The sequence below is a fragment of the Podarcis filfolensis genome, assembly GCF_964270895.1.
Source record: "Podarcis filfolensis genome assembly, chromosome: 8".
NCBI classification, from domain to species: Eukaryota; Metazoa; Chordata; class Lepidosauria; order Squamata; family Lacertidae; genus Podarcis; species Podarcis filfolensis.
The window spans coordinates 85598254-85624275 of NC_139611.1; the positions used below are offsets into that span (position 1 = coordinate 85598254).

General features: G+C 50.4%; 1 protein-coding gene across 2 annotated transcripts in view; it reads left to right on the plus strand.

Annotated features, from left to right (window-relative positions):
• SIPA1L3 (signal induced proliferation associated 1 like 3) overlaps window positions 1–26022 on the plus strand; it is a 101735-nt gene that overhangs the window by 2758 nt on the left and 72955 nt on the right. The window contains exon 1 of one of the 2 annotated variants that reach the window (XM_083626724.1): window positions 23519–23652. The exons of the other annotated variant lie outside the window; for it this stretch is intronic. The gene's annotated coding sequence lies outside the window, so the exon portion shown is untranslated. Of the gene's footprint in view, window positions 1–23518; window positions 23653–26022 lie in introns of those variants that run through there. 2 annotated transcript variants of the gene reach the window in all.

Here is a 26022-nt window from a genome sequence, read left to right on the forward strand (position 1 = left end):
GGCTGGCATGAATGGCGACCGGTGCAAAACTGTCTGCTGAAATGTTTGCTGTGTCGCCTGCAGTGTCTGCTTCCATAGACTTAAAATACGGTTTCCCGCGTGTGAAATAGGTGTAAGTCCAGCAGGACAAACGCACAGGTGTGCCCAAGTGTCGGAAACGGTTGTCCAGCTCAGCTCAGAAGCTTGGGGAGAATGCAGGTGCCTTCTTGTCTCCAAGGCCTAAAGTTAGCACTTGTTGAGAGTGAGGTGTGCTTCCAGGCTTGGGTCAGCATCAGCCTGCCTTTAAGAGGAACAAAGCCAGAGAGTCCAAATGGGAGAGTTTCTGTTTGTTCTAAAGGTACACAAATGACTCTCCAGGCAGGGGTAGCTGTCCTTAAGCAAACAGCCACTCCCCTGCAGTGTTTGCCTCCCAAACATTCCTGCTGCAGGCACCTGAAAGTGAAATGGGCGGAAGGTGCAGGGCGGCAGTTATGGGCTGTGAGGGATTGTCTGTAGCTCGGAAGTCTTAATACGTTGCCTGAATCCTGCCTCTGATCTGCACACGGCTGCCCCTTGGCTGCCTGGGATCAAATTCCCAATTTTATAGCCAAAATTGTTCACGGGAGACAGGGTTAGAAATCAGTGAATTCTCCCCAAAATGTTTATTTTGTGTGGGGTGGTCACACTTCCCCTTCTCCAGTGTGAGAGACATCACCTCCATGCTTTCCCTTTTCTGTGGGATGCATTGGGAGATCTCTAGCTTCCGTCCTATTAAGAACATAAGGAGAGCCTTTGCCAGATCAGGCCCAAGAGGCCCATCTAGTGCAGCATCCTGTTCTCACAGATGCCTTTCCTGGGAAGCCCACTTGCAATTCCCAAAAACAGTGCATACAGTGGTCCAGGTACCTTCAACTTTCTCAGACCCAGGAAGCTTGCATTTGGGGATGCATTTCATAATCTTTTGCCATATGTTTGCATGGTTGTCGTGTGCTCCTGCTGTGACCCCCCCCCCCCAGTGACTGCAATAAACTCTCCTAGAAGTTGCGGGGTTTGAGACCCACCCATAAGGGCTGCTGCCCCTGGTGAGGTGCCTTCATTATTCAAAGGAGGGGTTGTAGAATGGGGACCTAGTGAAATGGGATTGGACCCTCAGAGTTCTGGGCCTCTCAGGGTTCGGGAGCAAGGCAGCCTTAATAAAGCCAAACCTTTGTTGTGCATGGATTGCCTGGGCTGCCCTTGCCCCACTGAGTGAGACAGACAGAGGAGACACACACAACCCTTGGGGCAACGATCCATTGGGCCGTTCTCTTGTGCAGACACCGCTGCCAGGAACAGCCTGAGCATGTGGGCTACCACCACCCACTTCACTCTACTGCCAGGAAGATGAAATGCGAGAGTGGGCTGGACGGCCGCCTCCCAGTTCGCTTCATGTGCAAGCAAAGCACGGGAGAGGCTTGAACTTAGAGTTAAAAGAGGTATAGAAGAAAAGGCAGCAAAGAGAGGCCAGAAAGGGAAGAAAGGATATTGATGCGTAGAGAAATACGGGGGCAATTCAGTGAGAATCCCTGTGCACGCCTTGCCTTGAGGGTCTCTTGTCGGCTTCACGCTCCATGTACTGAGGGTCTGCTATGCAAGGCCTGTCAGGATGGGTGAGACTCCCAGGGTTAGAAAATGGGAATGGAACGCTAGGAACCATGTGGCTGCTGGGACCTAGGTTGTGCGTGCCAAAACAAAATGGCTAGGCGCCAAATTTTCTTGGTTGCTGCCCCGCTACCAGACCAGGCAGCCCCACACCAAAACAACAACAACAATTGCTGTGGGTGATTCAGTGTCTGGAGGGTAGCATGGCAGCAAAAGATCTGTCTTTTGCTAGCGCACTACCCTGCAAAGACCTGATTCGCATGGCAGCAAAAAAATGACAAGCCTTTTGCTGCCACTGTGCCTTGGCAGACCAGGCACGTGGAGGTGCTAAGCCAGGTGCCAAGGGTAGCTGGCGCCTGGACGTCTCCGTCCTGTCGCAAAAGGCCAGTTGACACTCTCAAAATGCGACTGGCACCCGGCTAATTCCAAAAGCTGGAAATCCGCCTTTCTCCCGACAGAGAAGGAACTTACAGTAAGTACCAGTGTTTACTTCTGTAGGGAAGAAGGGGAACCTGTGCAGAGGTTACATCTCAGCAGTTCCCAGATCAGGTGGGAGCTGCTGCAGGCTGAACGTATTGACTCCCTGCTGCTGAACTCACCTGTCAAAAGGCACCTCTGAGGGTAGCTTTCAAGACAGAATCCTTACCTGGATGAAAGTCTGGATTTACTGAAAAAAATAACACCCACTTGCCTCTGTATTTTGTCCCCCCCCCCCGCCCCACTTTAACCTGTTTAAGGTAGAAAGGTGGAGATAGAGTCTGCGGTCAGTTTTGCAGTCTGCTTCTTGAGCAGACGTGAGCAGGGCTCGCCAGTCAAGTCCTTCTTGCCTCCGTGCCACCACTTCATTCTAAGTCATCGACCACCCCATAAATCTGCAAGTCTTCATGGCCTAGGACCTTCGTACCTATGGGACCGCCATTAAGCAAAACTGGAGCGGGTCGCCCCACGGAGGACCTTAATGTCCATAAATAGCAACACCCTAGATGTCCCGGGCCCTAAGGAAGTCAGATTAGCCTCAACCAGAGCCAGGGCCTTTTCAACACTGGCTCCGGCCTGGTGGAATGCTCTGTCTCATGAGACCGGGGCCCTGCAGGATCTGATTTCTTTCCGCAGGGCCTGTAAGACAGAGTTGTTCCACCTGGCCTTTGGCTTGGAATCAAATCGATCCCCTCCCCCTCTTCCTTTTTTCTTTCTTCTTCTGTGATGGAACTCCTATTTGGGGACTTCCCTGGCTTTTCCGGCCCACGTAGGATTAGTCTGGACAGTTGGCCTTGGTAAAGACTTTACGTTTTCATCCCCGCCCCCCCAAGTTTTTGATTTGAGTTCCTACTGAAATGAGGCTGCATTTTAATGTTGTATTTTAATCTTGTTTTTAAGTTTTATTTCAATCAATTGTTTTATACTGGTGTTAGCCGCCCTGAGCCCGCTCTCGGCTAGGGAGGGCAGGGTATAAATAAAATTGAATAATAATAATAAAGTCTTTAAGGTCGCTTGTGGGATGCTTTTCCCTGTCAAACCGAAGCTCCGGTTGCCCTGCAGAGGATTGCAGGGGGCTTTCAGTGGAGACGTGAGCTTCAGGGTGCCGGCGCTCTGGCACTGCTACCTCTCTTTCCAAGAGCTTCACAAGCTGTTTTCAACTTGGACTCTTGGTTCTTGCAAATTCCACCTTCTGTTCGCGGCGGAAATCTTCTCTGGAGGCATGCTGCAGTTGAGCTCACAGGATGCGTGGTTAGTTTTTCTGTGCGGGGATCTGGGGGGTTTGAGCAGAAGAAGAGAGACTTTAAAACTCGTGTCCTGCTGAATTTTCTCTCTCCCCCCCCCATCAGATTTCTTTCATTCCTGCCCACTGCGATTGATGCCTTACAGAGTGTTCCTTCCCCCACTTTCCTCTGCATTTGAGAGCTCTGCCACTCAGCTGTGGCCCATCAATCTGTAAGCCACCCACAAAAGATCTGGCGTCAACCCCCCCTTAGCAAAGCTTTTTCTTTTCGCTGTCAGCTCATGGGGGTTTGGTGCTAGCTTTCCCAAAAGCAGGCGCTTGAGCTTCGAATCACAGCCCTTTGATTGACTCGCGTCGATCACAACTCTTTGTTCTGTGCCTCTCTGTTGGGGAAGGACCACCGTAGCTCAGTGGTGGGGCCACTTGCCTTGCGCTCAGAAGGTCCCGGGCTCCATCCCCAATGGCATCTCCAGGTGGGGCTGGGAGAGACTCCTGCGCCTGAAACCCTGGAGAGCCACTGCTGCCAGTCAGTGTAGACAGTACTGAGGCAAATGGACCATTAGTTTTACCGTATTTTTTGCTCTATAAGATGCACCTAGTTTTTCGAGGAGGAAAACAAGAAAAAAATATATTCTGAATCTCAGAAGCCAGAACAGTAAGAGGGATCGCTGCGCAGTGAAAGCAGCGATCCCTCTTGCTGTTCTGGCTTCTGGGATAGCTGCGCAGCCTGCATTCGCTCCATAAGACACACACACATTTCCCCTTACTTTTTAGGAGGGAAAAAGTGAGTCTTATAGAGCAAAAAATACGGTACTTGGCTTCCTGTGTTTCTGTTGCACAAGGACATGCTGGCCTCCAAGGTCTCCAAGGGCAGCTCTTAAAGCCACAGAGCTCAGTGTATCTTGGGGAGTCTTCCTTGGTGGGTGGTGCCCTGGTTTGGGGCCTGGAAACTGGAGTTTTGTTCCCAGTCCCATTACCTCCTTCCTGACCCTTCTAGGCTGTGAGGCCTTTGATGCAGGTTCTCCTTTCCAGTTTGCCTGGCAGTATCCAGATCTGCTTGGTGGCAGTGAGTGGCAAAAGGCGTCCCGTTCTGCAGACTGGATTTTGGCTTCAGCAGTTGGGTTTCATTCCGAGGGCCTTGGCAATTCCCCTCCATTCCAAGGCCTTCCTGCATCCGACAATCAATTGTTGTCGGATGCAGGAGGGACTGAGGTTCAGCTTGCTTGTCTTTGATTGGTATTCTGCCAGTGGGAACGCATCCGCCAATGTCCACATTAGCAGGCAGCCTGCGATGGTGAGTTCCAGGAATGTAGCAAGCAATCTCTCTCATGCTGAAGATAAGTAGATCTTAATTAAATGGCAGGCTGCAGGAACAAGGTTGTTTAATAGCAGAGAGAGAGCTTCTGCCAATTCCTTCTCCCAGGACCTCCATTCCTGTGAAGAAGGCAAATCTCTCCTGGGAGCTTTCCCATGTGACCTTTAGCAAAGTTGGGTCTCTTTCGATCCCTGAAAATTAGCCTGACGCAGGTCTGGGCTTCTGAGTTAAGCTTCCAGCTTCTTGAGCCCCCAAAACTCACCTAGTGCTAGAGCTGCTGTTAAAACAACTTGAACAAAGGGCCCAAACTAACAAAATGAGTTGTAATAGGGACAAATGTAAGGAAGAATTGCTGCACCTATATAAGATGGGGGACAACTGGTTTGCCAGTAGTACTGTATTGAGCTGCTGTTATTGAAACAGGTTGGAACTGGAAACCTTGGGAGGAAGTGATCATGTCCTCTTTGGTTTCATGATACAGAGGCAAGGGAAAGCTGCGTGTAGTTGGACACACACTGCGGACTTTAAGAAAGCCAATTTCAAAAAGCTTAAGGAACTACTGGGTGAGACCCCATGGTCAGAAATACTTAGAGAGAAGGGGGTCCAAGTTGGATGGGAGTTTCTTGAAGGTGAAATATTGAAGACACAAACAAAGACAATTTCAACCACAAAGAAAAGAGGATCTAAAGAAACCAGTATGGCAGCATAAGGAGCTTACAGATGAGCTGAGATTTTAAAAGGGCATGTATAAGAAAGGGAAGAAAAGGGAAATCACAAATAAAGAGTATAAACAAGCAGGCAATAGTTGCAGGGAGAACAACAAGCAGGTCAAAGCTCAGAATGAGCTCAGGCTTGCAAGAGAGGTTAAAAATAATAACCAAAGATTTGTTCAGCTATGTTTGAAGCAAGAGGAAGAACAGGCAAGTAGCAGTTCCTCTGCACGGAAAAGACAAAGAAATGCCACGGGGTGACAGAGAGAAAGCGGAACTGCTCAACACCTACTTTGCCTCTGTCTTCACCCAAAAGGAACATGATGCCCAACCTGGTGATAACAGAATCAGTGATGTAAGGAGGGAGCTGCAGCCCAAGATAGGAAAAGAGGTAGTAAGGAAACACCTAGCTATTTTAAATGAATTCAAATCTCCAGAGTTTGATGAGCTGCACCCAAGGATACTAAAGGAGCTTGTAGATCTAATCTCAGAGCCTCTGTCTATCAGTCTTTGAGAATTCTTGGAAAGCAGGTGAGGTCCCTACAGATTGGAGGTGGGCAAATGGTGAAAAGGGGGGGGGGGGAGGGTCCCAGATAACAACCAAGCAGTCAGCTCAACACTGATACCAGGAAAGGTCCTAGAAAGATCGGTTTGAGCATTTAGAAAATGATGCTGTGATTAAGATCCAGCATAGTTTTCTCAAAAACAAGTCATGTCAGATGAATCTAGTTTCTTTTCCCGATAGAGTTGCAAGCTTGGTGGATCAGGGGAATGCTGTGAACGTAGTGTATCTTGATTTCAGTAAGGCATGTGACAAAGTCCCCCATGATATTCTTTCAAAGAAGCTAGTAAAATGTGGGCTAGACAAGGTAACTGTTAGGTGGATTTGTAGCTGGATGACTGATTGAACCCAAAGAGTACTCATTAATGGTTCCTCGTCATCCTGGGAAAAAGTGACTAGTGGGGTGCCACAGGGTTCTGTCCTGGGCCCGTTGTTGTTCAACGTCCTTAAAACAACTTGAACAAAGGGCCCAAACTAACAAAATGAGTTGTAATAGGGACAAATGTAAGGAAGAATTGCTGCACCTATATAAGATGGGGGACAGCTGGTTTGCCAGTAGTACTGTATGTCTGAAAAGGATCAAAGGTTCTTAGGAGACCACAAACTTAACATGAGTCAACCATGTGATGCGGGGGGGGGGGGGACCACTTGGTATTCTAAGAAATATCAACAGAAGTCTAGTGTTCAGATCAAAGGAAATCATAGTCCAACTCTCTTCTGCCTTGGTCAGACCACACCTGGAATACTGTATCCAGCTCTGGGCTCCACAATTTAAGAAGGGCGTTGACAAGCTGGAATGTGTGCAGAGAAGGGCGACCAAGATGATCAAGGGTCTGGAGACGAAGCCTTATGAGGAACGGTTGAAGGAGTTGGGTATATTTCGTCTGCAGAAGAGGAGACTGAGAGGAGATATGAGCCACCTTCAGATATCTCAAGGACTGTCCCACGGAAGATGAAGCAAGCTTGTTTACTCCTCCTCGGGAGGCGAGGACCAAAACAATGGCTTCAAGTTACCAGAACGGAAATTCTCAGAAATTCTGACTAAACATCAGGAATTATCTTCTGACAGTGAGAGCTGTTCAATAGTGGAAGGGACTCTGTTGGTGGACTCTTCTTCCTTGGAGCTTTTTAAGCAGAGGTTGGAGAGGGAGAGATGAAGGAAGCCAGCTTCTTTATGAGGCCGGCAGGTGAAACCCCCTTCTCTATCTTGCATCCCATCAGGTGTTGCTTGGGAACAGACTGTAAACCTACAGCCTGGGAGGCCCTCCTGCCGCCTCTCCCGGGTGACTCTGTTGGCTGGGGGCTGTTCTCTAGCTCCATGTTGTCGTCTGGGCATTTGCACCTGCTCTGCGCTTTTGCCCAGCAGAACAAGAAAGCAAATGGCAGAATCATTCCATGCCAATGAGGATTACTTGACTTTTGCCACCACTAAGGAGGCCCAACTTTGTCAACTTCTTAGCCTCCTGGCTAGCGCTGGGCGATATCTGGTTTTCAACTTTGTGATATATCGCCAGCTAAACACCACGATATACTGATTTCTAAAATAAGATGGAGCTACGTAGAGGCGAACGTTGTAATGTCCTGGCAACTGCTACTAAGTTAGCTGTCTAAACCACCACGTACTGATGAAATAATCACTTTCATCAGCAGGCAAGCCAAAATGCATCCAATCAGGACTTTGGTTTGGGGCTTGAATACCAAATGGTGGTATTCAGGTCCAGGACAATATAAAATACAGTGATGAGTCATAGTGAATGCAAACAATCTGGGAACATACTGAACAGCAACAAAAAAAATCTAAATTTGATGCATGTCATTATATGAAAATTAACTCGATAGCATGCTTCAACTAAACCATTAAAGATTTCTGGAGAATATATTAATGTACTATGCAGTTTTAGGGGCAAATTTAAAATTTACAAGAGAAGATTTAGTAAAAGTACTAATTAAACTTGCATACGATTAACAATATAATCTGTTTTCTACAAGTTTAAGAGTAATTCATGTAATTTACTAGTCAAGTTGTATCTCCTTCCCCACTCAGAGAGCCAACTGCAATTCTACGCATGAGTAAGCCCCACTCAGTTCAACTAAACTCACTTCTACTTTCCTGGGATTAAGCCCCATTGAATCCAGTAGTCCATAGTTAATATCATTTCCATTTCAACTGTGTGTATTCTCCTTCTTGCACTGTGGGACTCCCTTGTTGTAAGAGCAAGCTACAGTCAAGCAGTGTAGCTGAGATCACAGAATTGTAGTGTTGGAAGGGACCCTGAGAGTCATCTAGTCCACCCCCCTGGCGAATCAACATTCTGTTGTGGCGACTGCAACCTAGGTTTAAGGTGCCGTCTGGGGCCTAACTGATATATCTGACAGGTGTTGCACTTGACGGCAGAGCTTGCGTCACTTTGCCTTTAGAGAGGGTGAAATAAAGATCTTTTTGTATGCTGTTGTGTCACTAGACATGCAGCTTGTAACTGGTGAACTGCTATGCTTGTGGTTTTTTTGTTTTTCTCAATAAGAACTATATCTGTTTTTTTGTGTGTTTTTTGAATGTGGGTGGAAGTGTGTCTGAGGCATTGGGAGATAGATAGGCTGAGGGAACCAGGTGGCAAAATAGTTCTGTGCTTCCTTGTAGTGACAGAAAATGTTTTCCCCCCCCGGTGCTGAAAGAATTTTAATATTTTGTTGGAAGCCGCCCAGAGGGGCTGGGTATAAATAATAAATTATTATTATTATAATGCTGAGGACCAGATGACCTGCAGCTCCATCAGGAAGGCTCTTCCGTCGCGGAAAATACTGTCCGAGAGAGAGCACGTGAAGCGGCCCGTGTTTCTGGAGGAAATACAAAGGGAGGCAGCACAGAGTCCCACGCACTGGACCATGTCAGAATGGCCTCTCAATTGGCAGAAATGAAAACAATTTTCTGCTTGTAAAAAGCTTGTCCTGAGGACTCTCCAATTACACACACGTCCAGTCCTTCAAGGCAATTGTTCTTTTTCCAAGCCCTCCAGAGACGGTGGCTTGCGTCCAGCACTAATAACGTTCTCGGACTAGACCCATGGAAATGAATGGATGTGGCTAGTTTAGGTCCATTAATTTTAATGGAAAGAACTCAGATGGTTACAACCCCCCCATGCTTCTATGTGGGAAACTGATAGCGTTTGAAGTGGCCGTGAGTGAAGGCACAGAGAGCAACAGCGATGGTTTGGGTTTTTTTGTAGGAAAGTCCACCAGCAAGGACATCTTCCTGGCTGGCTGCTGGTGGGCCCCTCAGCCTCCTCTAAGAAGTGGGTCGTGTGCTGGGGGTCATTCCTTTGTGTCAAATGGGCCTGCCTTGGCTGCTGAAACTGGTGCAGGTGCAGGGCAAAGTTTGCTGTGAGTTCCTGGCTCGAATCCTGCCTCCACAGACGGGCTGCCATCGCCCTTAGGACGCTTGCTGGGGATCATTTCACAAGTGACGTTCTCTGCCACGACCCCCTTTTGCTCCTCTGGGGTCTCTTTTGGTAAGGGCGCAACATTTGAGGGCTTGTCTTCCAGGCTGCCTTCTCTGCAAAGCGAACTCTGCTGCCTCGTACGCTTCAAGACGCAGAGACGTTGCCCTTTTGCATCTAGCTTGTTTGCATTGGGGCGGGCAGGCCAGATCCTTCCCCAGCAGAGGCAGTGTGCAAGAGGAATTGGTCCAAAGTCCCCAAGGCTCTGAACGTCTGGTTCCTTTAGAGCAACTGCCAGATTGCCCCATCAGGAGAGGAGAGCATTCTTGGCACTCTGGTTCTGTTTACAGGTTTCCCACGGGCGTCTGTGGAAATGGCCCTCAGCTTTAGTTGTGATTCCTGCATTGCAAGGGGTTGGACTAGATGGCCCTTGGGGTCCCTTTCAGTTCTATGTTTCTATCTGGTTGGCCACTGCGATAACCAGATGCTGGACTAGGTGGGCTACTGGCCTGATCCTGCAGGCTCCTCTTAGGTTCTTCTGGTTCCCCTGCACATCAGTGGTTCTGTGTCCTTCCAGAGTCAAGCAGCGATTTCTTTTTAGTAGCGCTTCGGTCTGTGCAACGGACGAGGAGCATTTGTTTAAAGCCCTAAACGGCCTCGGTCCAGTATACCTGAAGGAACGTTTCAACCCCCGTCATTCTGCCCGGACACTGGGGCCCAGCGCCAAGGGCCTTCTGGCGGTTCCCTCACCGTGAGAAGCCAGGTTACAGGGAACCAGGCAGAGGGCCTTTTCGGTAGTGGCACCCACCCTGTGGAACGCCCTCCCACCAGATGTGAAAGAGAAGAACAACTACCAGACTTTTAGAAGACATCTGAAGGCAGCCCTGTTTAGGGAAACTTTTAATGTTTAACAGACCACTGTATTTTAATACAGTGGTACCTCTGGTTACATATGCTTCAGGTTACATATGCTTCTGGTTACATATGCTGCAGGAGGCCCCATTAGCTAAAGTGGTGCTTCAGGTTAAGAACAGTTTCAGGTTAAGAACGGACCTCCGGAATGAATTAAGTACTTAACCCGAGGTACCACTGTACTTTGTTGGAAGCCGCCCAGAGTGGCTGGGGAAAACCAGCCAGATGAACAGGGTACAAATTATTATTATTATTATTATTATTATTATTATTATTATCCTTTTGTAATTGCTTTGTAATTGCTTTTATTTGCATTTCTAATATGAAGAGAAAGTAGTAGCATTGCAAAAACAGCACCTTAGTTCCAGACAGGTGTCTTTCCCAAGTACGTTATCCAAGAATGTTTTTCCCTTGGAGTTCCTTCGCCTCCGTGTTCAATAAATGGATCCCAAACTTTCGAAAATGTCTACTTCCTGTTCTGATTTAAAGGAGTGTCGGTGCTGGGTTGGTGGTGGTGTGTGAAACTCAGCCAGATGGGCGGGGTATAAATAATAAATTATTATTATTATATTGCTGTGTTTCCCAAAAAAATACATCCAGTGTCAGCAGAAGCTCAGGTTGCCTTGTGGAACCTTTTGGCAGCAAACCAAGCGGCCGCATGAAGGAGCCCAGTTGCTGCTGCGTCTCAGCACCTTGGGACTTCTTGTGTTGGCTGAGATAAATGAAGGTTTTCATCATGTCCCCACCCGCCTCCAGCTGCCTGCATTCAGAAAACCAAAACAGTGATTGAGCGGAAGCAAGCTTGCCAACTTGTAAAGGTGTCTCCCAGGTTGGAAGGGGGGAAGAGTTGTTCAGTAGATGGCAACTCGCGGTGTGTCTCCAAAGACAACCAATTTTGTGGGGCACCTTAAAGACATAACTAACGCCTTTGCCATGATATCAGCTCTCGGGAGTCCCACTTTGTCAGGCGGCCAGCTGCGAGGGGTCTTATCTTATCCTGAGTTTTTATAGCTGTGGGTGTTTGGAGGCGGAAGGAGGGACTGAAATGCAGATAGCACAGGCTGTGATAGAATTAAGTTGTTGGCTGTTGGCCATTCATAAAACTCCTGTTTGGGATCACCCAGACATCTTGGCGTTTAGCCAGCTGCGAGAGACCCGCTTGCTTGCTGTTTCCCTGCGACCCACTTGCGGAGGCGGATCCCTTGCTGCCGGGGCCAAAACCCAGCCGGCTCCTTTCCGGGATGCAGCGATATAGTTGCCGACCTTTGTGCTCAAGAGGCCTGGGTTTGGTTTCGCGATCTTTTGCCCTCTTTCCCCGAGCAAGAGGCGTTGTTTTGCAAGGAAGTCCTCCTCCTTCAGGGAGGTGAGTCAGGATCTGTGCTTTCCTTGGGAGCTGCTGCTTGAGCCAAAGCCCACCCCAGATCTCGGCTTCTGCAAGGAGAAGGTGGTGACTGTAAACATAGGAATGCCCTTGCCCTGGCCTTGGCAGCTGGCCCAAAGGACCCATTCATGGTTTTTGCCAGGGCAGTGGGGAAAGGATTGTGGCTGGGATGATTCATCCTCTTCCTATCAGGGGCCGAAACATCTGGATTAGCAGCCTGAGGACTCCCTTCATCAGAGACCCGCACAGTGCTGTGATTATTTATTTAAGCTATTTTTGTCTACTGCTTTTCTACCTTGCTGAGCAGGTTATGTTAAAATAAGCTTAAAACCGTGTAACGCAACCAAGGAAAGCTGCAAGGATTTTTCCTTTGGAAGGCCCAGTCTCTCCTTCCTGCAGCTGGCTCCTGAGTAGCTCTGCTGTGGGGTGGGGGTTGATCCAGGGGGTTGGCTCAGGTTTTGCGGCAGCTTCTCAGAGCAGGCCGCAAGGCTCCCGCTGCAGTTGCTGCTACCTCTTGTTTTATCCGATGGCTGCTTGCTCCCCTGCAGCGCATCTGCGCAGATGTGGCACTTCCAGGGATTTACAGGCCGGCTGACTTACTGTGACTGGTGGGGTTCCTGTGCTGCGCATTGCAGGGGAGGGGCAAATGGGATGTGGAACTGCAGTCTGGCAATAGGGTGGCCAGCACTGTTCCTTTGGGATTGCATGGATCCCATAGGACACTATCTCTCTTTCTCTTTCTCTTATCTGTGGGTTAAACCACAGAGCCCAGGACTTGCCGATCAGAAGGTTGGCGGTTCGAATCCCCGCGACGGGGTGAGCTCCCGTTGCTCAGTCCCTGCTCCTGCCCACCTAGCAGTTTGAAAGCACGTCAAAGTGCAAGTAGATAAATAGGTACCGCTCCAGCGGTGTTTCTGTGTGCTGCTCCTGTTCACCAGAAGCAGCTTAGTCGTGCTGGCCACATGACCCGGAAGCTGTACGCTGGCTCCCTCGGCCAATAAAGCGAGATGAGTGCCACAACCCCAGAGTCTGCCACGGCTGGACCTAATGGTCAGGGGTCCCTTTACCTTTACTTTACCTAGCATTAACAGCAACAAACAGTGACCTCATGAGGCTCGACGTAGTGCCTAAGTGTGAGAGACTCGATGAGCGACAATGACACGTAGCTGCGATTCCTGCCTTTCTGGGGGTTGGACTAGATGACCTGTGGGGTCCCTTCCAACCCTACACATGCCTCTCTCCTTTGTCATACCCTTTCTGCACCAATCGGGGCCCCACCAAGGGCACATTGCCGTGTGATCCACGCGACGGTCACCTGCAGACTTGATTATTGTAACTCATTCTACGTGGGGCTGCCCTTGAGTTTGACCCAGAAACTCCAGCGGGTGCAGAATGCCGCGGCGAGACTCCTTACGGGGTCCTTGCCGCGGGAGCACGTTCACCCGGTGCTATACCAGCTGCACTGGCTCCCGATGGAGTACAGGATCAGGTTCAAGGTGCTGGTTTTAACCTTTAAAGCCCTATACGGCCTAGGACCCTCGTACCTACAGGACTGCCTCTCCTGGTATGCTCCATGGAGGACCTTACGGTCTTCAAATAAATATCTTGGAGGTCCCGGGCCACAGGGAGTTTAGGCTGGCCTCAACCAGAGCCAGGGCTTTTTCGGCTGTGGCCCCAATCTGGTGGAATGCTCTGTCACAAGAGACTAGGGCCCTGCAGGACTTGACATCTTTCCGCAGGGCCTGCAAGACAGAGCTGTTCCACCAGGCCTTTGGCCAAGGCGCAGTCTGACCCCCTCCTTTGGTAATCCTCACAGAACTCTAGCCCAATGGTTGCCATTAATTTGATTCTGAATTAATTTTAGAATGAATTGATTTTAGAATGCTGTGTTACTTTTATTGTTGTTAGCCTCTCTGAGCCCGGCTTCGGCAGGGGAGGGCGGGATATAAAAATATTATTATTATTATTATCATTATCATTATCATTATTATCATCTAGTTGGGAGGTTACCAGAGCATGGGGTGGCAGCTTGAATAAATTTTGGGGGGTGCACTCAGGTGAGCCCTGCCCCACATAATTGGTCACATGACGCGATGCATGCGCACCATTTGAATGGCAATACCAATTAACCGGGTGGTGCTGTGGGTTAAACCACAGAGCCTAGGACTTGCCGATCAGAAGGTCGGCGGTTCGAATCCCCACAACAGGGTAAGCTCCCGTTGCTCGGTCCCGGCTCCTGCCAACCTAGCAGTTCGAAAGCATGTCAAAGTGCAAGTAGATAAATAGGCGGGAAGGTGAACGGCGTTTCCATGTTCTGCTTTGGTTTGCCAGAAGCGGCTTAGTCATGCTGCCATATGACCCGGAAGCTGTACGCCGGCTCCCTCGGCCAATAAAGCGAGATGAGCGCCGCAACCCCAGAGTCGGCCACGACTGGACCTAATGGTCAGGGGTCCCTTTACCTTTTTTTTACCCATCTACCGGGGGAGGCAGCCCCCTCACATCTTTTATTGGAGGAGGGAAGCTCCCTCTGCCCCTAGGAGTTGGCTCCTATGACTACCATGGCCAGGCTATCTCTGCCCAGGAGTGGCCATAGCTGGCCAGAGGCTCTTGAGCTGAGGAGCACTCCCAGGCGATGTTTGTGCTCCTTGGGGAGGGGGCAGCGCAGTCCCACCCTAGAGGAAGTTGATCGCTGAATTCCTAAACCGGAGCCCTGCCTGCCTGTCAGCCTCTAAAGCCACCATTTGGTTGGGGCTCAGTGTCGGTGCTTTGGCTCTCATCCAGCTCATTGCAGCAGCCAGGCAGAGAGGCCCAGCACCTGCCCAGACTCACCTGACTCAGGTAACACAGGGAAATGGCGTCAGGTGACAGTTACCTGCGGCTTGGCTCCCGCAGTGGGCAACCCCCGGGCAGCAGGTGTCTTTTCAGGCCTGTGTCTGAATAGCCAGTTTGGTGGTTGTGTTGGGGAAACTAGTGGGTCTCCCCCAAGGGTTTTGCTTGTGATCTGAAGGTGTCCTTAGCTGGGAGGGCAGAAGGTTTGTGGGTTCTGCTTCTCAGGCTTGGTGTGTGACTGTTTGTTTTGCAGAGACTTTGGACTCCCTCGGCAGGAGGAGAGGGCCTGCGTGGCCGCCTTGCTCATTCTCTCGCGCAGCCCAGCCAGCCGTGTGGTGGGGGCTGCATGCAGATGCTTGAAGCTGAGTAGGGGGTGAGAGAAAAGCTTTTCTCTTCTGCAGGGCTGCTCTGCTGGGATTGCATTTGCTCTTCAGATCAGGGGGTGTGCACTTTCAGAGGTCCCCCTCAAGCTCTGACTTGGCGTGTGGAACTGCCTGTTGGGTTGCCAGGACATTTTCTGGGCTCAGTCCAGCCGCTCGGGGCTTTGCATTGAGGACAAAAGATGGTTCAAAATGTCTGGGTGATCTGTGCAGGTTGTGCTGCGTTGGGTTCCCCCCCCCCCAATAAAGCAGAACTGGGTCCCTGCAGCCTCCACACAGCTTGTCGCTGGATTCCTGCTGCTCACCAGCCTTGTAGCGCTTCTTTGCAGAAAATGCACGTTTAACTTGTCAAATATTTTAAACTGAAATATTACTAAACTCCGTTCCATGGAGAGAGGTTGTTGGATTGTACTTACAGTGTGCGAAACCACTCTTTTTGAGGATCTTTCCTGGAATTGTGGAGTTGGAAGGGACCCCATAGGGTCATCTAGCCCAACCCCCCAGAATACAGGAACCACAGCTGAAGCATCCCTGGCAAGTGGACATCCTTTTTTTGCCTTCTCGCTGTGTGTCCTTTTTCTGTCGCTTCGAATCTGTGTCCCTTGAATCTGCAGGAGCTCCAGAGGCCTGGTTCTGCACATTTGTGCTAATGAGAATAAGAATAACAATAATAATACAGTCATGCCTCTGGTTACAGATGCTTCAGGTTGCGTTTTTTCAGGTTACAGACGCTCCGAAACCCGGAAGTACCGGAACGGGTTACTTCCGGGTTTTGGAGGTTGCACATGCACAGAAGCGCTAAATTGCGCTTTACACATGCGTAGAAGTGCCAAATCGCAGCCTGCGCAGACTTGCCGCTGCGGGTTGCGAACGTGCATCCTGCACGGATCACGTTTGCAACCCAAGCGTCCACTGTAGTAGTAGTAATAATAATAATAATAATAATAATAATAATAATAATAATAATAATATGCTGCCCATCTGGCTGGTTTGCCCCAGCCACTCTGGGGAGTCTAGATAACTGAGGTTGCACCTGCCAGCCCAAGACAAGGGTGTCCCTTGAGACGGTGGCTGTGGCAGTGCCTTCACCGTGCCACAGACCTGGCATCCTGCAACGGTGATTCAGTGGCCGGCAAGCTGCTCTCCCTGGAATTGGGAGTGCGCGACACAGCGTCCAAGGTTACTGGGGTCCAATTTTAAACTTCTTGGCCTGGAAGCTCTCCCTTTAAATCTTATAATAGGAAACTTTTCTGTTTCTGGAAGAGCGCAGTTTATTTTTATGCCGGATATGAAAATAAGCCTGCAGGAAGCCTTTACCCAGGGATGCCAGGGTGGGCACAATGGGCCCTTATCTTCATACAATGCCTGCCTTGTCGGAAGGCACCCCCTGAGGCTTGTGACAGTTGGAGGAATCTGCCCCCATGGGACACTTCTGCCTCTCAATGGCTCTCCTGTCTGTCTGGAAGAAGGGTCTGAGCTTACTGTGGGCAGGGGCTGGCCTGTTGTGGCAAGAGGAAGTTTTCTGCAGGACTGAGGCTTTGTCGGGGACCCCACTGCCTTTCCCCCCGAGTGCACATTTGCTGAAAGCTGTTCTTCGCCATCCTGGCTCGCTTTGATCAATGGCTTTCTGGGCTCTCTCTTTTTTTCTACGGCTTGAAATCACTGCAACTTCAGGTGAACAAGCAGATAAACATATTAACACCCTCTTCTTAGGATCTTTTTTTCTCTTTCCACTTTCCCAGACTTCCAGGTTCTTGCCATGTCCCCTCTTTTTCACCTTTTTTCTCAACAAGAAAGCTCCAAACATCATGCCCTCTTCCCAGAGCAAAGTTGCTCCAGCCCCTTGGTCATTCTGGTAGCCTCTTTTCTGAGCTTCTTCCAAGCTCTGCAATGCCCTTTTTCAGATGAGGCAGCCAGAACTCTATGCAGTGGTGTTTGGGCCATAGCTATGTATAATGGACAGCTTCAAATTCGTTCCGTCTCCTAATGATCCCCATCATGGAATTGGCCTTTTTCATGGCTTCTGCACGTGGGGTTGACGTCTTCCTCAAGCTCTCCACTCCTACCCCAAGGCCTCATTCCTCGTCAGTCACGGCCAGCTCAGATCCCATGAGCGTATATGCGAAATTCAGATCTTTTCGCCCTTGTTTACATTGAATTGCATTTGCCTTTTTGCTGCTTGCTCTCCCAATTTGGAGAGGCCCTTCTGGAGCTCTCCACAATCCTTTTTTCCCCCTCTAATCCCCCTGAATCAGAGCCAGACTTGATTCTCTGTGGTGCGTGCTCAAGGGAGGGAATAACTCGACCGATAATTCCTTGAGTGAGTGAGCAATTGGATAAAGAACTCAGGTTTAATAAATAGCCGTCTTTGCATAGGACGTTTGTGTGCAGTGCCCACAAGAGCTGCTTCTGAGCTTGGAAGTCCTTTGTCTTTGGCAATGTCTCAGAGCAAGGCAGCGTTCCACTGAACAGAACTGATACTGTATTTTTCGCTCTATAAGACGCACCAGACCACAAGACGCACCTAGTTTTTGGAGGAGGAAAACAAGAAAAAAAATATTCTGAATCTCAGAAGCCAGAACAGCAAGTGGGATCGCTACACAGTGAAAGCAGCAATCCCTCTTGCTGTTCTGGCTTCTGGGATAGCTGCGCAGCCTGCATTCGCTCCATAAGACGCACACACATTTCCCCTTACTTTTTAGGAGGGAAAAAGTGAGTCTTATAGAGCAAAAAATACGGTAATTGTGTTGGGTTTAGGCTGAATTGCCACCTTGCTAAAGGTAAAGGTAAAGGGACCCCTGCCCATACGGGCCAGTCGTGTCTGACTCTAGGGTTGCCTGCTCATCTCGCTTAAGAGGATGGGAGCCGGTGCCGTCCGAAGACACTTCCGGGTCACGTGGCCAGCGTGACGAAGCTGCAGCTGGTGAGCCAGCACCAGCGCCACACACGGAAACGCCGTTACCTTCCTGCTACTTACCTGTTTATCTACTTGCACCGGGAGGTGCTTTCGAACTGCTAGGTAGGCAGGAGCTGGGACCGAAAGACGGGAGCTCACCCCGCCGCGGGGATTCGAACCGCCAACCTTACGATCAGCAAGTCCTAGGCACTGAGGTTTTACCCACAGCGCCACCCGCGTCCCGCCGCCACCTTGCTACTCAGCTGTAAAGTTTATCGTTTACTTGAGGCTTAGTAGGAATCTGTGAGATGGAGTCTTCAAGGCCAGCTTTTGAGGGCAGAGAAGCTCCACTTCTCCCCTCCATCCGCTATATCACTTGTCTGCCAAACACTTGCTTGTTTGGGCACTATTGAAGATTTGCTGGGGAGGGGAGCAGTGTTAGAAACTCAGATTTATAAGCTAGGTGCCAAACGGCTCCCTTAAACCAAGGTTTCAGTTGCCAAAGCAAAATGTCTAGTTGCCTGATGGGCTGACTGTGATTGATTCTCCATTAAACATCTGGCTAGTTCAGATTATAACCTTGAGCTAAGTTAAGAGCTTTAAGAACTGAAAGGAAAATCACTTGATCCAGGGACAGTCCACATACATATTTTGCCTACCCCGACCTCTTTTTCTTAATGGTGACTTCTCAGGCTGCGCAGAAGAAGCAAATCCTTCCGATAGTGCAGATGAAATATAACGGATAGCATTCTACAGGAAGGGGTCTGAGTGTGTGAAAACAGTCCCGATTCAAGGATCCCCACATGGGGGAGATGTCAGGCTCCACCCTGGCGCCCAAGCAGCTTCACTTGGTTGCAAGTGGCCAATAAAAAGGTAAAGGGACCCCTGACCATTAGGTCCAGTCGCGACCACCTCTGGGGTTGCGGCGCTCATCTCGCTTTACTGGCCGAGGGAGCCGGCGTACAGCTTCCGGGTCATGTGGCCAGCATGACTAAGCCGCTTCTGGCAAACCAGAGCAGCGCACGGAAACGCCGTTTACCTTCCTGCCGGAGCGGTACCTATTTATCTACTTGCACTTTGACGTGCTTTCGAACTGCTAGGTTGGCAGGAGCAGGGACTGAGCAACAGGAGCTCACCCCGTCGCGGGGATTCGAACCGCCGACCTTCTGATCGGCAAGTCCTAGGCTCTGTGGTTTAACCCACATCGCCACCCGCGTCCCTAAGTGGCCAATAACCAGGTGTAAAATGGGGCCTGGCCAATTTTGAACACTGCTATCTTCCGGTTGCTGTAGGACTCCAGCTCACATAATCCCTGGCCCCGTGCTGACTGCAGCTGATGGGAGTTGTAGCCCAACAACAGCTGAAAGGCACTCTGTTGGTTTAAGTGCCTGTTGTGGTCTGTTCCTTGGTATCCTGCAAGACAGAGCTGTTCTACCAGGCCTTTGGCCAAGGCACAGTCTGACCCCCTCCTTTGGTAACCCTCATAGAACTCTAGCCCAATGGTTGCCATTAATTTGATTCTGAACTGATTTTAGAATGCTGTGTTACTTTTATTGTTGTTAGTTGCTCTGAGCCCAGCTTCGGCTGGGGAGGGCGGGATATAAATAAATTTTTATTATTATTATTTATTATCCTCAAACTGCCATGGCAGGATGGCCTGGGGCTGCTGGGAGGCCCTCAACCCAACAGTGGCTGCGCTTGAAAGCGTCACCTGGGACTCAGAGATGGAGGCTGGCTGAGAGTCCTACAAGGTTGTCCATAGATGGCAAGACTCCCCAGCGCTGGAAAATTCAGCCATGCCTTGTAGGGAGGGAGTGTGGAGTTCACAAGAGCCGAGGTAAAATGCCCTGCAGCCTGTTTGCAGGATCATCTCCCTCCCCTGCTGCATGCTGGGCCAGCGGAAAAGAAGCAGATCGCTTTTTGAGAAGGTGCCCTCTCCTGCAAGGAGCTTAACATGGGGAGAAAACAGCAAAGACCTGATGAAGAGAGCACAGCAGAGGTTATATTTTCTGAGAATCCTCTGGAAAAACAATCTCTCAAAGGACCTGTTGATGGCATTTTAACACTGTACTGTTGAGAGTGTATTAACTTAGGGTCTGTTTGTGTGTGGTTTGGGAGCTGCATGGTCGGGGGGGGGGGGGAGCTATGCTGTCCAGGGTTATGAAGGCTGCGGAGAGAATAATTGGGTGCACTCTTCCCACCTTGGATCAAATCTACGCTTCCAGGTGCTATAAGAAAGCTGCAGAGATAGCGCAGGATAGTGCGCACCGTGGAAATGATCTCTTTCAGCTTCTGCCTTCTGGAAGAAGGTCCAGGGTTATAAAGACTAGGACTAGCCGCCTGAGAAACAGTTTCTATCCAAATGCGATTTTGGTTTTAAACGCACTGTAAGGAGTCTCTATGGGAGTATATTGTATTTTTAAAATGGGGTATCAGAGTTTTTAGGGGGCTAACTAGGTTGGGATAGCTGGGATAGCAGGCTTGTTGGTTTTGAATGTCTTATGTAGATCCCCCCCCCCCAATTTTGTTGTTCTGTATGGGACAATGACATTAAAGATTATCGTATCGTAAGGGGGCAATGCAATGAATGGAAGCTTCCAGCCAATGATGGAATTGTCTTTGGGAATCTGGCCCTCTTCCTTCTTCCTCTCCCTCCCTGTTTCTTCTTCTTCCTCCTCTCCTTCCTTCCTCCCATCCTTCCTCCCTTGCTGCCTTTTGCAGACATTAAGCTTTACCTGTGAGGTGGCTGTGGGATTTTTATATCTCCAGCAAATCTCTCCCCCCCCCCCTTTTGATGCAGCGGTGTAATTCTTTGCCTTTTCAAATCCTGGAACACACCCCCCCCTCCCGGTTTGTGTGCCGCATGTACACGAAGAGCCGCTCGTTCCCTAGTAATAAAAAATTAATGCCCCCATAAATCTTTGATGCCTGCTCCAGTTTGCGTCGGGGATGTTTCTGGCAGGCCGCCCTGCCTGCAGTTTCCCACCGCTCTTCATTAACTGCTCCCCTTGCCGCCTCTTCCCCTCCAGTCATAGATTTGTTAAATTGCCTCCCTTTGCTGCCGCTTCCAGCCGACAGCCAGGCAGCTACTGGTAGGAGGTGGTCTTGGAGCAGAGGAAGGCTTTTCCGAGGAGGCTGGGGCCTGGCTTGCGGGCCCAGGGTGGAGGCCGCGGAAGGAGGGGGCGAAAGTCCGGCAAGGGGATAAGCCTCTGAATGCAGAAAATCTCAGGCAGACAAAAATACTGGCACAACTCCTGGGAGGAGCTGGGAGGCACTGGCGAAGGAAGCAGCCATTCGAAACTCCCATTGATCTAGGCGCATTTTGCAACGGGATTTCATTTGCGCGAACAGTTTCTGAGCTCTGGGTGCAATACTGAGCCTAAGATTTCAGATTACAGTCATACCTTGGGTTAAATATGCTTCAGGTTGAGCGTTTTCAGGTTACACTCCATGGCGACCCAGAAGTAACACAACACATTACTTCCGGGTTTCGCTGCTCGCGCATGCGCAGACGCTCAAAATGACGTCACGCGCATGTGAGGAAGCGGCGAAACACAACCCGCGCATGTGCAGTCGTGTGTTACGTTCTGCACAGGATGCGAACGGGGCTCCGGAACAGATCCCGTTTGCATCCAGAGGTACCACTGTAAAAGTCGCCTTTTTCTACCTCCTGACTTCCAGCCCCTCTCTGAAGACTGGAGAAGGGACCCTCATAAGAATATTGGGGAGGGGGTGTGAGAAAGGAAATATGGCTTTGTTTTTTGCAGTTTTCAGATGAGGACTAGACCATGTGAAAAATGAACGTAAGATTTTAGCTGCAGTTCATTCATCTTCAGCTTTGTATTCTTGCTATTTAAAAAAGCGCGCCTAGACACTCCCTTGCGGCGGTGGTGCCTGTAACCTAGGTTTTGGGTGCTATTTAGCTCCCAGCTTTTATATCTCAGTTTCTAACACTGGAAGGAAGGTGCCACCTTGCTTGGCTTCCAGTTCTTCCTAATGTTGAGTCTGAATCTCCTTTCTTGCCTTGAGGATCGGGTCCTTCCCTTTGGAGCAGCAGAAAGCAAGCTTTCTCCATCTTCTAGGGGACAGCCCTTGAGATATTTGAAGATGGCCGCCTGTTCCTCATCAGGCTTGGCTTCCAGGTCCTCCATCATCCTGGCCGCCCTCCTCTGCCCACCTCCCAGCCTGTCAATACCCGTTTGAGTGAGTCATTTTGCCTCGGAACAGAAAGTAAATGAAACCAAACACGTAGAAACACTAATGGACCTAAAAAGTCAGCATGCAATGATGCTGCCGTTGGCAGGGCATACTTGCCCCTTGCTGGCAGCAGGAAGGGCCTGAGTCCAGGGACTTCAAGGGCAAAGAGGCACCTGAGCCACCTAGGCGCGGGGACACGGCGTCGCACGTGCCAGGGACTTTGTCTTGGCAGCCGAAGGTGGAATGTGCTGAGGCAGACACACATACACACCCTGGGCCCTGCCTGCTTTCCAAGCACAGTCAAGGGAACAGCTGCCGCCTCAGGATCCTCAAACGATTTTCCATCCCATTTCTATGCCACTTTTGAGGGTCCAAGTGTGTCCCTTGGTGTGATTCCTTCACCCTGCAAGGCACTGTAATAAACGAAAATCTGCCCTTATTCCCTTATGGGGGACACAAGAGCCCTTATAGAGTCCTTTGTAGGTTCTCCATCGGTCGGAGGAAAAAAACAGAGGCCAACCAGAGAATATTGAGAAGCAAAGCAGCTTGTAAGCCTGATCTTTATTGAACTGTTGCAACAGGGTGCTCCCCTCACATGCAGAAAAGGAGAAGGACCCAGAACCAAGGTGTGTCCGGCCTTATATAGACATTTTAAATTGCCCGCCCTGGAGTCAAAGACCACCCCCAGATACATCATACCCTACATCACAGAAAAGGCGGTCTACAGCAGAAATCTGAGTGGGTTGTTTACCTCCTGTCTGGCAGGTTACCTGTTAATGGTCACTTGATTGGATACCCTGGGGAGCCTGGCCAGTCTTTTGTAATGATAAATACATAATTCCTGAGCCAGCTCACAGGCTCACCCTATTCATACACAGACATACCCTTCAGACAGGATTTGTGAAGGAAAAGACAATGGGGAGGCTCTTCCATTTGACCTTGCAGAAAAAACACCTGGTCAGCCTGGGAGTCAAAATGGCTCCATGGTTGCTCCCCTGTGCAGCTTCAGACGTGTGGCCTATATATCTATGTATGTGTTTGCCTGGTATATTTATGAACCTTTATTATATACATAAGACCTTAATTTATTTATTTCAGCACGTTCTCTGTGCTGGTGCAAACCCACCTTTCGTGGGGTCTGCTGTGGGCCAGGGACTGAGTTGTGGGGTGGATCTTGGCCCAGACAGTAGTGAAGGAGGGGGAGGCTGGAAGAGGCTGGTGGTGTAGGGCCTGCAGGATCCCAGCGCAGGCAGATGTGCAGAGGGTGAAGCTGGAGGTGCGAGCTCTGTCTGCTTTGGCAAGACCCTGGGCCTTGCTGTCGGTTCCTGAGCTGCTTCCTCCCTGTGGGCTGCTCCTTTCTGGTGCTGCGTCAGCCGCCCTCTGGGCTTGACCGGCCTCCCACTCGGGAGCGCTCAGAGGCCTGGCACAGTCACTGGTCAGCAGCCAGCCAGCGCTGGCCTTTTGTCTGCCTCTCCCCAGCCGCAGCCCAGCTCCTGGCTGGCAGCGTGGGAATCGCAGAGCAGAGCCTTTCCTGGGCATTGGGACTGCCTCTCGCTGGCGAGGCCGGCCAGGAGGCAGCGGCAGCAGGACAAAGCCCCTTCCTGGGCACCTGGCAAGGCCAGTCGCCATGACCTCTGCGGCCCCTGCAACCACCACTCTCTCCTCCACCTCCTTCCAGGGAGAAGAAGCCTTGCAGGTGCTGAATCAATCTTTGACATTTTGTAAAGGATCGGGTAGGGAAACGGACTGAGACGAGGCCGGTCCTTTCTCATCGCAGGTGCAAATTCCTGGCAGCTTAGAAGGGAGGCAGCAGCAGTCCTTGAAGGGGCTGTTGGCCTAGTGCCCCTGTTCTGCTGATGGTTACTATTGATATATCTTTATTCATGCCCCGCCAAGGCACCCTTGTTCCCCTTCTGCAGGCTGTGGGGCCAGTTTTGCATGCCTTCCTGGTTTGCGGCTGTTGAGCCTTTCCTCCTGAGCTCTCTTCTTTCCTTTCCTTTAATCCTTCGCTTATTGCAATCCACTCCTTGGCCAGGGAAGTTAATCTGCTACCTTCAACAGCTGCCTCAAAAGCCAGCTGTGTCTTCTCTACCCTCCTCGGAAAAGCTTTTGCTCCTTCCTTTTGCCGCTGCCCTTCCCCTCCCTCGCTCGCTCTCCTCTCCCATAGCTGCCCAGCCCCAGAGTGTTATGTTCTGGCTCCCTGGAATTTCCTTTGGCTTCCAGTGGCTGCCAAGCCAAGGAGAGGCCCCCCCCCCCCCCCCGCGCCCCCACCAGCCAGTTTCCATGAGCTCTGCTTGGAGTGGGGATTTGTGCTTCCTGAGCATGGAGACGCTGTCCCTGGAGCCCAGTAGCGATGGATTGGTGGCCCCGGGAGTTCGCCCGTGGGAAGGAAGCCGCAGTGTGCAGACTGGGGGGATCCCAGAGGGAATCTGTGGGTGCCCCTTCGGAGGAGGAGCAGACGGAGAGGCTCAAGAACTAACACATGGTCCTTTCCTTTAGCCACTAGTTTCCTAATACTTATTACAGTGGTACTTCGGGTTACAGATGCTTCAGGTTACAGACTCCGCTAACCCAGAAATAGTACCTCGGGTTAAATACTTTGCTTCAGGATGAGAACAGAAATCATGCAGTGGTGGCGCGGCAGCAGCAGGAGGCCCCGTTAGCTAAAGTGGTACCTCAGGTTAAGAACAGTTTCAGGTTAAGAACAGACCTCCAGAACAAATTAAGTTCTTAACCCAAGGCACCACTGTATATTGACATTTCAGGATCAGAAATATATACAGTGGTACCTCGAGTTACAGACGCTTCAGGTTACAGGCTCCACTAACCCAGAAAACCCTTGTGTTAAGAACTTTGCTTCAGGATGAGAACACAAAGGAGGCCCCATTAGCTAAAGCGGTACCTCAGGTTTAGAACAGTTTCAGGTTAAGAACGGACCTCCAGAACAAATTAAGTTCTTAACCCTAGGTACCACTGTATATATTTCTCCCCAAGCAATTCTTTTGGCACTGGAATCCCAGCTTTCCCAGGGTTCATGGAGCAGCTCTCCAGCATGTGGTGTAGTGGCTAGAGCGTTGGAAATAGGGCCTGGGAGAGACTTGGGTTCAGGAGGAAGCCAGCCGCCCTCCCCAACCAAGGGTGCTTTGTCCCCGGCGCAAACTGATGCCTGTGACTTGACCACACCGGCCATCTGCCCCTTCTCCCTTTTTTCCCTTCTCCCGCCTTCCAACCGTGTCTCATTTCCTGGAGGAAATGTCACAGCGGCAAGACATGAGTAATGGGGATGACATACCGTGAGCTTCCTTCTCCTTGCACGAGCCATGCGGGGAAGACGGGTTTGGAAGGAGCCCAGAGAGGAGGATGAGAAGGCTGATGATGTCACTCACAAGGAACAGGGTCTCCAGATAAGCAGTTCGGAGGCCAAGCGCGAAGGGGAAAGCCAGGAATTCAGGGCGGGGGCTTGTACTTGTGTCTCCTTTTGTGTGTGCAAACACTTTCAACTTCTTGCTGACCTTCTTGATAGGAGAATGGTCCTTGAGTGCTTGAGAGCGATCACTTTGTGTAGCCTGCTTTTCCGCTCGTTGCAAGAAACCACATGTTGGGTTTGGGCGTTCTAAGGAGGCAAGGAGGTTTCCGTTCGTCCCGGTGTCATAAGGGACCACAAGGGAGAGACAGGTTTGTGTCCAGGGGGATTTGTGGCTTTGTGTGCTGCTGTCTCGGCCACTATCCGCGCCCGACTTGGGCGTCCGTGTTCTTGAGGTGGGCTTTGGCTTGCAGGAGCTAGTTACCAATAGCTCACCTCCAGGGTTTGAAATTGCCCAGGCGCCAGCCGCATTTTGCTATGGGCACATGCCGAATTGCGACTACCTGGAGATTTCTGGGTGCCAGTTTTAAAAGCTCTGCCTTAGTCCACAGTTAATTCCCTTTCCCTTTCTGCTGTGTGTGTTTCTCCTTCTGGGATAAGTGAATTGTTGTAAGAGCAAGCTAGAGTCAAGCAGTGTAGCTGAGACTGTAGAATCGTAGTGTTGGAAAGGACCCCAGGTCATCTAGTCCAACCCCCTAGTGA